This window comes from Bubalus kerabau, chromosome 6, assembly GCF_029407905.1.
Source record: "Bubalus kerabau isolate K-KA32 ecotype Philippines breed swamp buffalo chromosome 6, PCC_UOA_SB_1v2, whole genome shotgun sequence".
NCBI lineage: Eukaryota > Metazoa > Chordata > Mammalia > Artiodactyla > Bovidae > Bubalus > Bubalus kerabau.
The window spans coordinates 67,033,138-67,046,449 of NC_073629.1; the positions used below are offsets into that span (position 1 = coordinate 67,033,138).

At 43.3% G+C, this 13,312-nt stretch overlaps 1 protein-coding gene across 10 annotated transcripts in view; it reads right to left on the reverse strand.

The window, feature by feature from the left end:
• Positions 1-13,312, reverse strand: part of GIPC2 (GIPC PDZ domain containing family member 2) — a 100,444-nt gene that overhangs the window by 35,955 nt on the left and 51,177 nt on the right. The window lies entirely within an intron of this gene.

The following is a 13,312-nucleotide window of genomic DNA, read 5'->3' on the forward strand; positions in this document are numbered from 1 at the left end:
GAGGCAAGTTAGAGCCATCACTTTACAGAAAAGGAAATTGAACTCAGTAGAGATTGGAAGTGAAGTTTTAGTCATTCAGTTATGTCTGACTCTTTTTAACACCCTGGACTGCAGCACGCCAGGCTCTTCTGTCCATGGAATTCTCTAGGCAAGAATACTGGAGTGGGCTGCCACTTCCTTCTCCTGGGGATCTTCCCACCCAGGGATCAAACCTGGGTCTCACATTGCAGGCAGATTCTTTACCATCTGAGCCACTAGGGAAGCAATTGGAGCTGGGATTCAAATCCAGGTCTTGTGACCCCCAAGTCTGTATGCTTTCCTCCACAACACTTCACCACCACGCCTCTTGGAAGCACAAGGAATACATTCAGAGGTGGATGGATGAGACAGGCAGGCTCCTCAGGAGGCTAGGAACAGGTTCCCAGGAAGGAAGTCCTCTCAGAAGAAAGAAGAGAACAGGAAGCATGATGGAGCAAGAGTTCACGATGGTGCTGCTCCTTTCTACGTGTGTGTTTTATTTTGGTTGTGTTTTTCCAACATACCAAGAGTCGTCCCTCAATATCAGACAGTAACATAAATGAGTGAAAGGGTAGAATGGAAATGGAGGATGACTCCCGAGAGGACCCTATCTAGGCCACTCCAGCGACTGCCTGCCCTGTCAGAAAGTAGGCACTGCGCAGACAGATCTCCTGTTTGTTTGCAAAGAAAATGAATACTGTTTTGTGCCAGAGTTTTAACTTTTAGCAATTAAATCAAACTTTAAAACAACACAATGACAAAAATAAAAGATTTGTGGATCAGGTTCCAATCACAGGCCACCAGTTTTGAACTCCTGCAGGTATCCCCCCGGTCCTCTTGACTGAGGACTCCGGAGCAGCAGTTTGAGGCAAGGATGGAGGTGGGGGTGGGAAGACACAGCAACCAGCCCGGGAGATAACTGAGCTCCGATGCAAAGTTGCAGGGCAGCCTGTGGTGTGTGAGCAGGTAGTGAGATCTGTACAGAGCACTGAAGGACATCAGGTGGTCTGCACGAATGCATCCTTCCTTATAATCAAGGGTAATTTTCATCTCTAGCAAGCCCTGTTTCACTATTGGGGATCTACTCCAAGGTGGGTAGGATTTTACATGTTAATTTTAACATGTATTTGAGGACAGAGTCACCAAAACATATAAGTTTTCCTCTGAGAGTGAAATTATTAAAAATAATAATTGAGGGACTTCCCTAGTGGTTCAGTGGTTAAGACTTCACCTTACAATGCAGGGGTGTGGGTTCCATCCCTGGTTGGGGAGTTAAGATCTCACATGCCTTGTGGCCAAAAAGCCAATGCATAAATAGAAGCAATATTGTAGCAAATTCAATAAAGACTTCAAAAATGGTCCATATTTAAAAAAAAAAAATTTTTTAATGATCCTGTGACACCCAGGACAGTTCCCCTAACCCCAAACCTCTAAATGATAGCTGACAGAGCTCATGCTGATCATGATGGCCTGACAGATGCTTGTGAGACTAGAGCTGTATCAGCAAGTTTACAGCATCTGCCTTGGCAGTCACACTGTGTCCCATCGGAGGGAAGAAAATTAACAGGAGGAAAATGCTCACTCAGCACAGAGTTTCCAACAGAATACCCAAAGAAGAAGGTGAGGTCAGTCACCAGCACTGACCAGGATTTCGCACTGACCAGGCTGGATTCACGTACAGAGGTATGGCCGTCAAGACAGCCTCAACCTGAATGATACTAACCTCCAAGATAAACAACCTTACACACATCCACTGAGATTTCACCAAGCAACCTACTCCATATAATGTGTCTTCCCATGGAAGTGTGCTGAAGGGTGGGAAATGCTCACTTAACACCTGTGTTTGGTCTACCACTACATACACATTTCTGATTGCAAAGTAACACACAGGAGTTCTGACTTATCAACAAGTCTTTTGTAAATTTGGTAAGCATGATATAACCCTAGAGAATTGCCCAAGTCTTGATACACTGGAGAAATTAAAGATTTCTGGGATGTATGAAGCTAAGGACCCAGGCCCTGGAATGCTGGAACTTCACGGAGGGATTGTCATCCAGGCTTGAAAAGTCAGCCAGCCTCCCTATGTCTCTATGCACCTGGCTCTCACCTGAAACACCAGTAGCTAAAAGAGAAAATGTGATGTAGATTGGAAGATTGTTTTCTAATAGGTTTTATTTTTTAAAATCATGGTCTTTCCAGTAGTCATGTATGGATATGAGAGTTGGACCATAAAGAACGCAGAGTGCCACAGAATTGATGCCTTCAAACAGTGGTGCTGGAGAAGACTCTTGAGAGTCCCTTGGACTGCAAGGAGATCAAACCAGTCAATCCTAAGGGAAATCAACCCTGAATACTCATTGGAAGGACTGGTGCTGAAGCTGAACCTCTAATACTTTGGCCACCAGATGCGAAGAGTCAACTCATTGGAAAAGACCCTGATGCTGGGAAAGATTGAGGGCAGAAGGAGAAGAGGGTGACAGAGGATAAGATAGTTGAATGGCATCACCAATTCGGTGGATGTGAACTTGCGCAAACACCAGGAGATGGTGAGGGACAGGAAGGCCTGGCATGCTGCAGTCCACGGGGTCGCAAAGAGTCAGACATGGCTTGGTGACTGAACAACAACTTTTTAAAGCAGCTTTAAGTGCACAATAAATTGAGAAGACAGAGCTCTCCCATACACATCTTGCCCCAACATATGCATCACCTCCCCCATGATCAACACTCCCCACCACAGTGGTACATTCGTTACAATCAATGAAACTACACAGGCACATCACATCACTTCAAGTTCAGTTTACATCATGGTTCACTCTTGGTGCTGCACATCCCGTGTGTTTGGAAGAATGAATAATGACATGTATTCATCATCACAGTATCATACAGAGTAGTTTCATTGCCCTAAAAATTCTCTGTGCACTGCCTGTTCACCCCAGATTTTTTTTTTTTTTTTTTTTTTTGAATCATGTCAAGTCATCTTCGGCTCCAAAGTGTTATCTCAAAGCCAACCACTTGGTGGCACCAAAACAAAAGCTGAAATTTTAGTTCTGGCTTAGCCTCCCAAAAGGCAGTTTTTATGGCTGAAGAAACAGAAGCCATGTTCCTCTACCATCCTGATTCAGGGAAGTAAATCAACTGGTTTATACATAAAACCAGGCAGGATGGTCCTGTTAGCCTGCAGGGGAAAGAAAAGTTTTGTTTTTTTAATGTTTGTAAATATTGTTTATCTGGCTTACTTTTAGGGTGCTGGCCCATCTAAGCTTCTCAAACCAACCAGGCTGAGCCCTAAATCCACCATTTCACTCCTCATGAATGGATGTGCATAAGGCCTCTCTTGGGGATGAGCTATGGGAGGAATGCAGTTCACACAGGAGACACTGGTAATCAGTCTGCAGCTCCAAGGATCCACTAGATTCCGGGTTTCCCCCCACCCACTCACAGCTCAGGGGTGCACAGCAGGCTCCCACAGCTGAGATGATGTCACCAGGAAGCAGTCGTCTCCCAAACCCTTTTGTGGCAATTATATCTATTACTCTAATTATGTAATTTAACTTAAAACTATATGAACTGATGAAAGAAGTGTGAAACAAAAGAGTTATTATTACTAGGAAAACTAGGTTAACTGCTTTGGAAAGACTCCATAAAGGTGAGTTGGGGGGAAGAAAAAAAAAAGGTGTGGGCAAGATGACACTAGGAGATTAGGAAAATATCTTTAAACATCCAGCATTTCACATATCTGGGTTTTAGATATGAAACAGAACCCATAGATGTGCATTACCATTCTGATTACTAAAGAAAGACTTAATGGAACTCCAATTTGTGTCCTCTCAGAGTTTTTTACATCTGAAGAGTAGGGAAAGAATGAAGATTTATGTTTTAAATAAAATGCTTATATCTACTTGTCATTTTTTATGATACCATTTTAACTGGCATTGTCAGTAAACAGCCCGGCCCCTGCTACATCCTGACATTCAGGGAAAGATGGGGGAACGGAGGAGGTGAGGAGATGTCTGTCTCTGGTCCCACCCTGAGCCCCAGGACAAGAGGAGGGCTGACATCAGCCAAGGCCCTGTCTTCAGGCGGAGAACAAGTAAACCAAGTTGTGTGGGTTAGCTCCTCAACCCACACAGGGCGTGTGTGGGGAGGCGGGGCGTTCTCCTGCTTTTGCACAGAACAACTTCTTGTTCTGTTCCCTTGAGGGCCTGAATTGGCCTGGAGTACAATTCAGAGTAGGCTCAGAGCCCTGATGTCCATAAGAGGAGGGTACGTACAGACATAGTTGTATCCAACAAGAAATGGACTTAATAATCAGAGACTCTGAGTTAAAACACAGCTACTCATTTACAAATTCTGTGAAGTTAGGAATAAGTCCTCATCTGTAGGGATTCCCTCGTAGCTCAGTCAGTATGGAATCTGCCTGCCATGCAGGAGACCCGGGTTCAATTCCTGGGTCAGAAAGATCCCCATAAAAGGGAATGGCTACCCACTCCAGTATTCTTGCCTGGGAAATCTCATGGACAGAGGAGCCCGGGAGGCTATAGTCTGTGGGTTCAGAAGAGTCAGACACGACTTAGCAACTAAACCACCACACCTCATCTGCGTGTGCACCGAGGACACCAGCTAGATAGAATGCTGTCTAACGCGTTCAGACGGCTGCCTGGTGAAAGGTGCCATGCCCAGTGGTCCAACTCACACACAGGGGCAGCTGCTGATGCACTGGCTTCTGCTGACACATCCACCCTGGAAAGAGAGCCATCTGCTCTTCCCACGCCCTCTCCCACAAAACCACGTGCATTGCTTTTCTCGGGATGAGAAACATGCTCAAGTCTCTCTTTGAATGTTCAGAAAGCTATCACTTCAAATACAAAGGTGTCCTTTTCATTCTATCTCCTGTAGAACTGTGATTTTTCTCCCTTCCATTTACAGAAGGGTACAAACAAAAGATGATCCACTACTCTACTCAGACTCTCCGAAGTGGCCCAGTTGAATTTAAGCCAAGCCCCTCAGGGGAGCACTGAGCAGTGGGGGCCCTCCAGTGTCCATCTCACTGGACCCCCCAATCCCCACTCAAAACGTCTCTTGTTAGAGTTACATGACACCATGTGATCAAGTGAGCAGACACATCAACACTCCATCCTGGAAGAGGAAATACACAGCCTCCTCCTCTAACCACCTGTGTAGGTGAACTAAGCTACTTCACCAGATTCACTAATTCATTTCTATAATTTCCAGCTCTGGAGTTACACAGCAACAAAACGGCAGCCAGATGGCAACTCAGGACTTGCAGGACTTGGCAAGTTGTATACGCCAATGACCTTCAGCACTGCAGGCCCAGAAAGGCTTTTTTCCAGTGTTCCCAGAGCTGACCTGAGTCTTAGGGACTGACTCACATTAACCAGATTCACAAGAACAGATGTCATCACATCACTGTATTAATCATAGGGTCCAAGTGGGCTCCTGTGCTTCCCTCTCATGAGCCAGAAACTTCCTGGGCAAAATGTATAAGCAAAGACCCAGCCATGAAGGTCCAAGACAGCAAGGCTAAGGGAGGAGAGAAGGCAGTGTGCCCCAGACCCTGGGTTCCAAGACTCCAAAAGCAAATGATGGACAGTAGATGTTTTAGAGTCCCTCCCAACTGCACGACTCTCAGTTTATCAGGCCTCTCTACCCTTCTTGGGAATAAATCACTTGAAATTTTTTTCCAGCTGGGTACCTAAGAAGCTTAGTGAGCATGGCTGACACCGGGGAAAAGGACATGAGCACAGAGGATAATTCTTATGGGCCAAGGCTGTCAACAGGTAACTCAGTGGCACACAGTCCACGGGCATGTTTGGGAGTGTGCAGTGTTTTCAGACTTTTTAAGTTAATTGCCAACTTTTAAAAGTTGGGTGATTTCTCATCAAAAATCAAATGTTAAGTTTCTCTTGGAGGCTGACACATGCCTACAAAACAATAATAATTAGAGTTGACAACTTTACTTTGGGGTCTGCAGCTCTCTGCCCTCCTTTTCAGACACTTGGGCTTCCCTGGTGGCTCAGCTGGTAAAGAAACCACCTGCAATGCGGGAGACCTAGGTTCAACTGTGGGTTGGCAAGATCTCCTGGAGAAGGGAAAGGGTACCCACTCCAGTATTCTGGCCTGGGGAATTCCATGGGCTCTATAGTCCATGGGATCGCAAAGAGTTGGACACAACTGAGCAAGTTTCAATTTCAATTTCAAATTTCATCAAGATACAGAGTTTCTCACTACATATGATTATGAAGCATTACTTGCCATTTCTTATACTAGTGCCTGTCTTAGAGCACACTTTTATTTCAAAGAAATAAATATATACACACACATATATATACTATAATTCATCTAGGGACAATAACATGGATCATCTGGGGAAGACAATTTAAAGGTAATGTTGGGACTTCTCAGGCAGTCTAGTGGTTAAGACTTCACCTTCCAATGAAGAGGATATGGAATCAATCTCCACCATTGGTAAGATCCCACATGCCTTGCAGCCAAAAAAAAAAAAAACACAGAAGGAGGACTTCCCTGGTGGTCCAACAGTTAAGAATCTGCCTACCAGTGCAAGGGATACAGGTTCAAGTCCTGGTCTGGGAAGATTCCACTGCTGCAGAGCAACTAAGCCAGTGAGTCACAACTACTGAAGCCCGCATGCCTGGAGCCAGTGCTTCACAACAAGAGAAGCCACCACAACGAGAAGAGCGAACACCACAGCTAGAGAGTAGCCACCCCAAGCCACAACGAAGACCTGATGCAGCCAAAAATAAATAAATACAATTTTAAAGAACAATTTATTTAAAAAAAAAAGAAGCAATATTGTAACAGATTCAATAAAGATTTTAAAAAAGAGTCCACATCAAAAAAAAAAAAAAAAAACAATCTTTAAAAAATAAAATAAAGGTGATTTTTTAAAAACTGATCATTTAATATGTCCCAGGTACTAGAAATTCTCCCAGCTGGTTGCTCCCAGCTTCAGGGATGGGCCACACAAATGGAATCTAATTGATCCTCTCTATCACTTTGCCAACAAAGGTTCGTCTAGTCAAGGCTATGGTTTTTCCTGTGGTCACGTATGGATGTGAGAGTTGGACTGTGAAGAAGGCTGAGCACCGAAGAATTGATGCTTTTGAACTGTGGTGTTGGAGAAGACTCTTGAGAGTCCCTGGGACTGCAAGGAGATCCAGCCAGTCCATTCTGAAGGAGATCAGCCCTGGGATTTCTTTGGAAGGAATGATGCTAAAGCTGAAACTCCAATACTTTGGCCACCTCATGTGAAGAGTTGACTCATTGGAAAAGACTCTGATGCTGGGAGGGATTGGAGGCAGGAGGAGAAGGGGACAACAGAGGATGAGATGGCTGGATGGCATCACTGACCCGATGGACATGAGTCTGAGTGAACTCTGGGAGTTGGTGAGGGACAGGGAGGCCTGGCGTGCTGCAATTCATGGGGTCGCAAAGAGTCGGACACGACTGAGCAGCTGATCTGATCTGATCTGATCACAGTGATGGTTTCAGAGGTGGACACATGAACAAAGGTCAGTGGGAAAAAAATCTAAGGACTTTTACTAGAAATTCTGAGATAAGGACACTCTCCTTTTCTGTTCTGTGTGAATAAGGAAGCACATGGTCCCAGCCATTGCTGACCACCATCTTGGGCCACCTTAAGATGACCTATAGATGATGAAGCTGATGCTTCAGGCGGCAGAACAGAAAGGAAGGACAATAAATGGGGTCCTGATCACATTGTATGTGCCCTTACATAGAGCTTTGTTGATGCCAGCATCACTCATGGATGGTTGATTTAAAAGATTCCCTCTTCTGCATTAGCCAGTTTGGTAAGGTTTTCTACTGTCTCCAACTGAAAGATACCTCACAGATACAGAATTGTGTCTGAGCAATGAAGCTTCTAAAAAGGCCTTCCAGGACTTTCCTGGTGGTCCAGTGGCTAAGACTCTGCACTCCCAATGCAGGCGGCTTAGGTTCAATCCCTGGTTAAGGAACTAGATCCTGTAGGCAACAAGGAAAACCCAGCACAGCAAGATAAATAAAATTTAAAAAAAAAAATAAAAAGAATTTCCAATGCCTGAACTTATACAAACAGCACTGTCCATAAACAGCTCCTGTGCTCCCCTCTCTACCTTCACCCCCACCACACACGCACTCTCTCTCTCTGAATAGTTGACATAATATCTAGCTTTGCCCCAGAATTTAAAAATTTAACTGTCCATTCCCTTTTTCTATGTGTCCTTCCTCTCCCCAACATTCCTCATATGTCTTTAGCAATGGGGTTGTTTATGTTTTGATTCAGCTGGCAGGGTGCTGGCACAGATAAGAAGGAAAAGGAGATAAGTGGATGCCACATACACAAGGCAGCTATTGGATCAAAGGGCTGGCAACACGTGACCCAACCCTCCCCACCCCACCCTCCCACAAAAAAAGGCTAAAGAAAGTGACTTAACTGCTCCTTTGATGAGACTTAACAGTGTATGACAAGTGTCAGAAGGGAAATACTATGCCAAAAATCATCTTGTTCTTTTAGATAAGGTGTCATCTAAGAAAAACTCAACCCTATTTTTCACAACTCCCTGAAATTACAGAATGCATATCTGGGATAATTTTAATCCAGAGGGGACTGTGTTACAAAAAAATATTATAAACCTCTAGACTCTAATATTAATACAAAGAATTTTAAAGGATGGCTAAAGTATTTTCATCCTTCTATACTTATTTTATCCATAGGATGATTTTATGGGAATTCAAAAACTGTTCATTTTTATTAGTGGTTTATTACACATATTTTCCTCCAGCTTTTAAAAAGTTTAGTAGTTGCAAAAACAATCCCACCAATTTAAAAAGTCGATACAGTGTAATCTACCACATTTCTAACATAGACCACTTAAGATAATACTAAAGAAAACTTTCTAAAAAGAGTATATAGTTAAAAACTATGCTGCTGCTACTGCTGCTAAGTCGCTTCAGTCGTGTCTGACTCTGTGCGACCCCATAGACGGCAGCCCACCAGGCTCCACCGTCCCTGGGATTCTCTAGGCAAGATCACTGGAGTGGGTTGCCATTTCCTTCTCCAATGCATGAAACTGAAAAGTGAAAGTGAAGTCGCTCAGTCGTGTCCGACCCTTAGTGACCCCATGGACTGCAGCCCACCAGGCTCCTCCATCCATGGGGTTTTCCAGGCAAGAGTACTGGAGTGGGGTGCCATCGCCTTCTCCGTTAAAAACTATAAAGCCTCTAAAAGAAAAATGATTCTATTTCTCTACTTCCTAGACTAGGAATCCTTGTCTTTTTTTTTTTTTTTAAATAACTGTTTTCTGGTTATAAAAGTTAATAGTTTATATTTAAAATGTGAAATACACAAGAAACCTAAAGAAAAAAGTCAGGCTTTCCAGATGGCACTAGGTCAGTTCAGTCAGTTCAGTCGCTCAGTCGTGTCCGACTCTTTGTGACCCCATGAATCGCAGCACGCCAGGCCTCCCTGTCCATCACCAACTCTCGGAGTTCACTCAAACTCACGTCCATCGAGTCGGTGATGCCATCCAGCCATCTCATCCTCTGTTGTCCCCTTCTCCTCCTGCCCCCACTCCTTCCCACCATCAGACTCTTTTCCAATGAGTCAACTCTCCACATGAGGTGGCCAAAGTACTGGAGTTTCAGCTTTAGCATCATTCCTTCCAAAGAACACCCAGGACTGATCTCCTTCAGAATGGACTGGCTGGATCTCCTTGCAGTCCCAGGGACTCTCAAGAGTCTTCTCCAACACCACAGTTCAAAAGCATCAATTCTTCAGCACTCAGCTTTCTTCACAGTCCAACTCTCACATCCATACATGACCACAGGAAAAACCATAGCCTTGACTAGACGGACCTTTGTTGGCAAAGTAATGTCTCTGCTTTTGAATATGCTATCTAGGTTGGTCATAATTTTCCTTCCAAGGAGTAAGCGTCTTTTAATTTCATGGCTGCAGTCACCATCTGCAGTTTGGTAAAGAATCTGCCTGCCAATGCAGGAGATTGAGATATGGGTTTGATCCCTGGATTGGGATGATTCCCTGGAGTAGAAAGTGGCAACCTACTGCAGTATTCTTCCCTGAAGAATCCCATGGACAGAGGAGCCTAGGAGGCTACAGTCCATGGGGCCGCAAAGAGTCACACGCAACTGAGCATATACAAACAAGTCATTCAAAACCCACCGCCAGAGATAACTGTTAACATTTCTATATATATACATATATATATATATATATATATATATATATACACACACACTGCAAGTCATTTTTCTTCTATATTTAAATATAGTTTAAAAAAGGATATTACTGTACATTGTTTTGTAATTGCCTTTTCATTTAATCTATCAAACATTTTCCTATACATTAAGAGAACTGTTTATCTGCTTAACTTTTTCTGAAGACACACTCTGACAATTTTGAGTGTAATTTGGCAGATCCATTTCTTACAATTATATGACAACTCCCATTATACAAATACTGTTATTAATAGAATGTGCATTATTAGAAAAAGAGCAATTTTACCAATGTGACATTACCTTTACACTGTTACACCATATTAAGGAAGACATATCACATATTAGCATCAGTTTTGACCCCTTTGTCTATTGCTATTTTAATTACTAAGCCTACAAACAGCCAAGAACTATTATCTACCTTCTATTTGTGGTTGTCATTAATTCCAAAGGCTCCTTAAATGTTGTAGTTCTAAGAAATCAATCACTGTTTAGGGTAAGTGAACTGGGTAATACAGATGACAGAGTTTTTCCTATAATAGAATATAATAATTTTACTTTTCATGGATTAAAAACATGAATATTTAGTAAGTTTTCCTTAATGAGAGTTTATAGCTAGAATAGAAAAGACTGAATATTTAGCCTGGGTCTGTATCAAAGGAGGGGCTTCCCTTGTGGCTCAGCTGGTAAAGAATCCACCTGCAATGTGGGAGACCTGGGTTCAATCCCTAGATTGGGAAGATCCCCTGGAGAAGGGAAAGGCTACCCACTCCAGTATTCTTGCCTGGAGAATTCCAAGGACTGTATAGTCCATAGGGTCACAAAGAGTTGGACACAACTGAGTGACTTTCACTTTATCCAGCTGAGTCTTTACATGGGAAACACATTTATCAGTTACACCCAGCATTCATCTAACACATCCGCCACACCCCACGAAAGAGAACTTGGCTCCTCATTTATCTTCTCCCGGAGTATCTTTGTGGTAAATGCCAAACCCATGTCTATCTAGATATAAGAAGGGCAGAATAAACTCTGGGACATAAAGGGATGATTAAGTGGTATGTTCCAGCCCCCAAATTTGACCTTAAGTCTTTGCCAAAAAAATACATGAGAGTATCACTGTCACATAAAATGCAATGTATCTAAAATTAAACTTCTCTCCCTTTCTCTCAAACCATTACTACATTCAACTCCCCCATTTCCAAATACCACTTTTATCACAGGCTCTGATAATAGAAACCTAGGGTCACATTTGTTTCTTCCAAACCCTTGTCTCCTCCGTCTTTTAGCTAAAGAGCATAATCCCACCTCCAACCCCCGTTTGTGCCTCTGCAATATTATTCAGTCAAATTCCCACTGCTGCCTCCAATCCCAGGCCCTATTATTTCCTCCTGGACTGCTGCAGCGGCCTCTGACATGGCACCTCCTCTAATCAAATACAGCCAACATTCCTCTTCCGGGCTTAATTCCCCAAAGGATTTCATTACTTCATTCTTTGGTTCTAATATCTCAATGATTCCCTGTTATCCTCTCCAACAAGCTCAGGTTCCCCACCTAGTTTCCAGAGATCTTCTTAACATGGCTTGGAGCTTCTTTTGCAGCCTGATTTGCTGTAGTCCCTCCAAGACTAGGTTGTTTTCCACAGGAAGCCCTCCTTCTTTATGTGTACTTTTCCTGCCATCTTATAAGGCCAAGTTCAACTGTAATCTTTTTCAACAATCTTCCTCACCTACTAATATCTTTACCCTTTCTTCATCATTCAGTTGCTAAGGCATGTCCAGCTCTTTGCTCTGAGAGCTCTTAGTTTATTTAGTTCAGTTCAGTCGCTTAGTCATGTCCAACTCTTTGCGATCCCATGGACTGCAGCACTCCAGGATTCCCCGTGTTTCACTATTTCTCAGAGTTTGCTCAAACTCATGCCCATTGAGTTGATGGTGCCATCCAACCATCTTATCCTCTGTTGCCCTCTTTCCTTTTGCCTTCAGTCTTTACCAGCATAAGCGTCTTTTCTAATGAGTGGGCTTTTTGCATCAGGGGGCCAAAATATTGGAGCTTCAGCACCAGTCATTCCAATGAATATTCAGGGTTGATTTTCTTTAGGTTTGACTGATTTGATCTCCTTGCAGTCCAAGGGACTCAAGAGTCTTCTCCAGCACCACAGTTTGAAAGCATCCATTCTTCAGTGTCAGTCTTCTTTATGGTCCAACTCACATCTGTACATGGCTACTGGGAAAACCATAGCTTTGACTATATAGACCAACTTAAATCTCTGCAGTAGATTTAAATTTTTGCTCCACAATTCTGGAGAAAAGAATATCAGATGGAATCTGACTAGGAGCCCCTCACTTTACAATCTTGGTGAGAAATTGAGTCTTGGTTTTGCTTTGGAGTCTCCCCGTCTCAGGATCCAAAAGACTGATGTGATGCTCAGTCCAACACAGATGCTACCCTGAATCTCAATGTCCAAGTCAATATATCCATGCCCAGGGCACAGAGACTCTTTAACCTCAGATTGCAAGGAGACAGCTCTTACAGCTCTGAGTTCCCTTTGCAACTCTATCAGGGGGCCTATCACCTCTCATGGGGAGTTCCATGGGAATGAGATGCTGGTAATTTTGGAGTACTTTCAGGAGAAGATGAGCACATGTCCTTCTACTCTGCCGTCTTGGAGTTTCACACGATAGCAAAGTAATGCTCAAAATTCTCCAAGACAGGCTTCAACAGTATGTGAACTATGAACTTCCAGATGTTCAAGCTGGATTTAGAAAAGGCAGAGGAACCAGAGATCAAATTGCCAACATCTGTTGGATCATCAAAAAAGCAAGAGAGTTCCAGAAAAACATCCACTTCTGCTTTATTGATTATGCCAAAGCCTTTGACTGTGTGGATCACAACAAACTGTGGGAAATTCTTAAACAGATGGGAATACCAGACCACCTTACTTGCCTCCTGAGAAATCTGTATACAGGTCAAGAAGCAACAGTTAGAACTGGACATGGAACAACAGACTGTTTCCAAATCG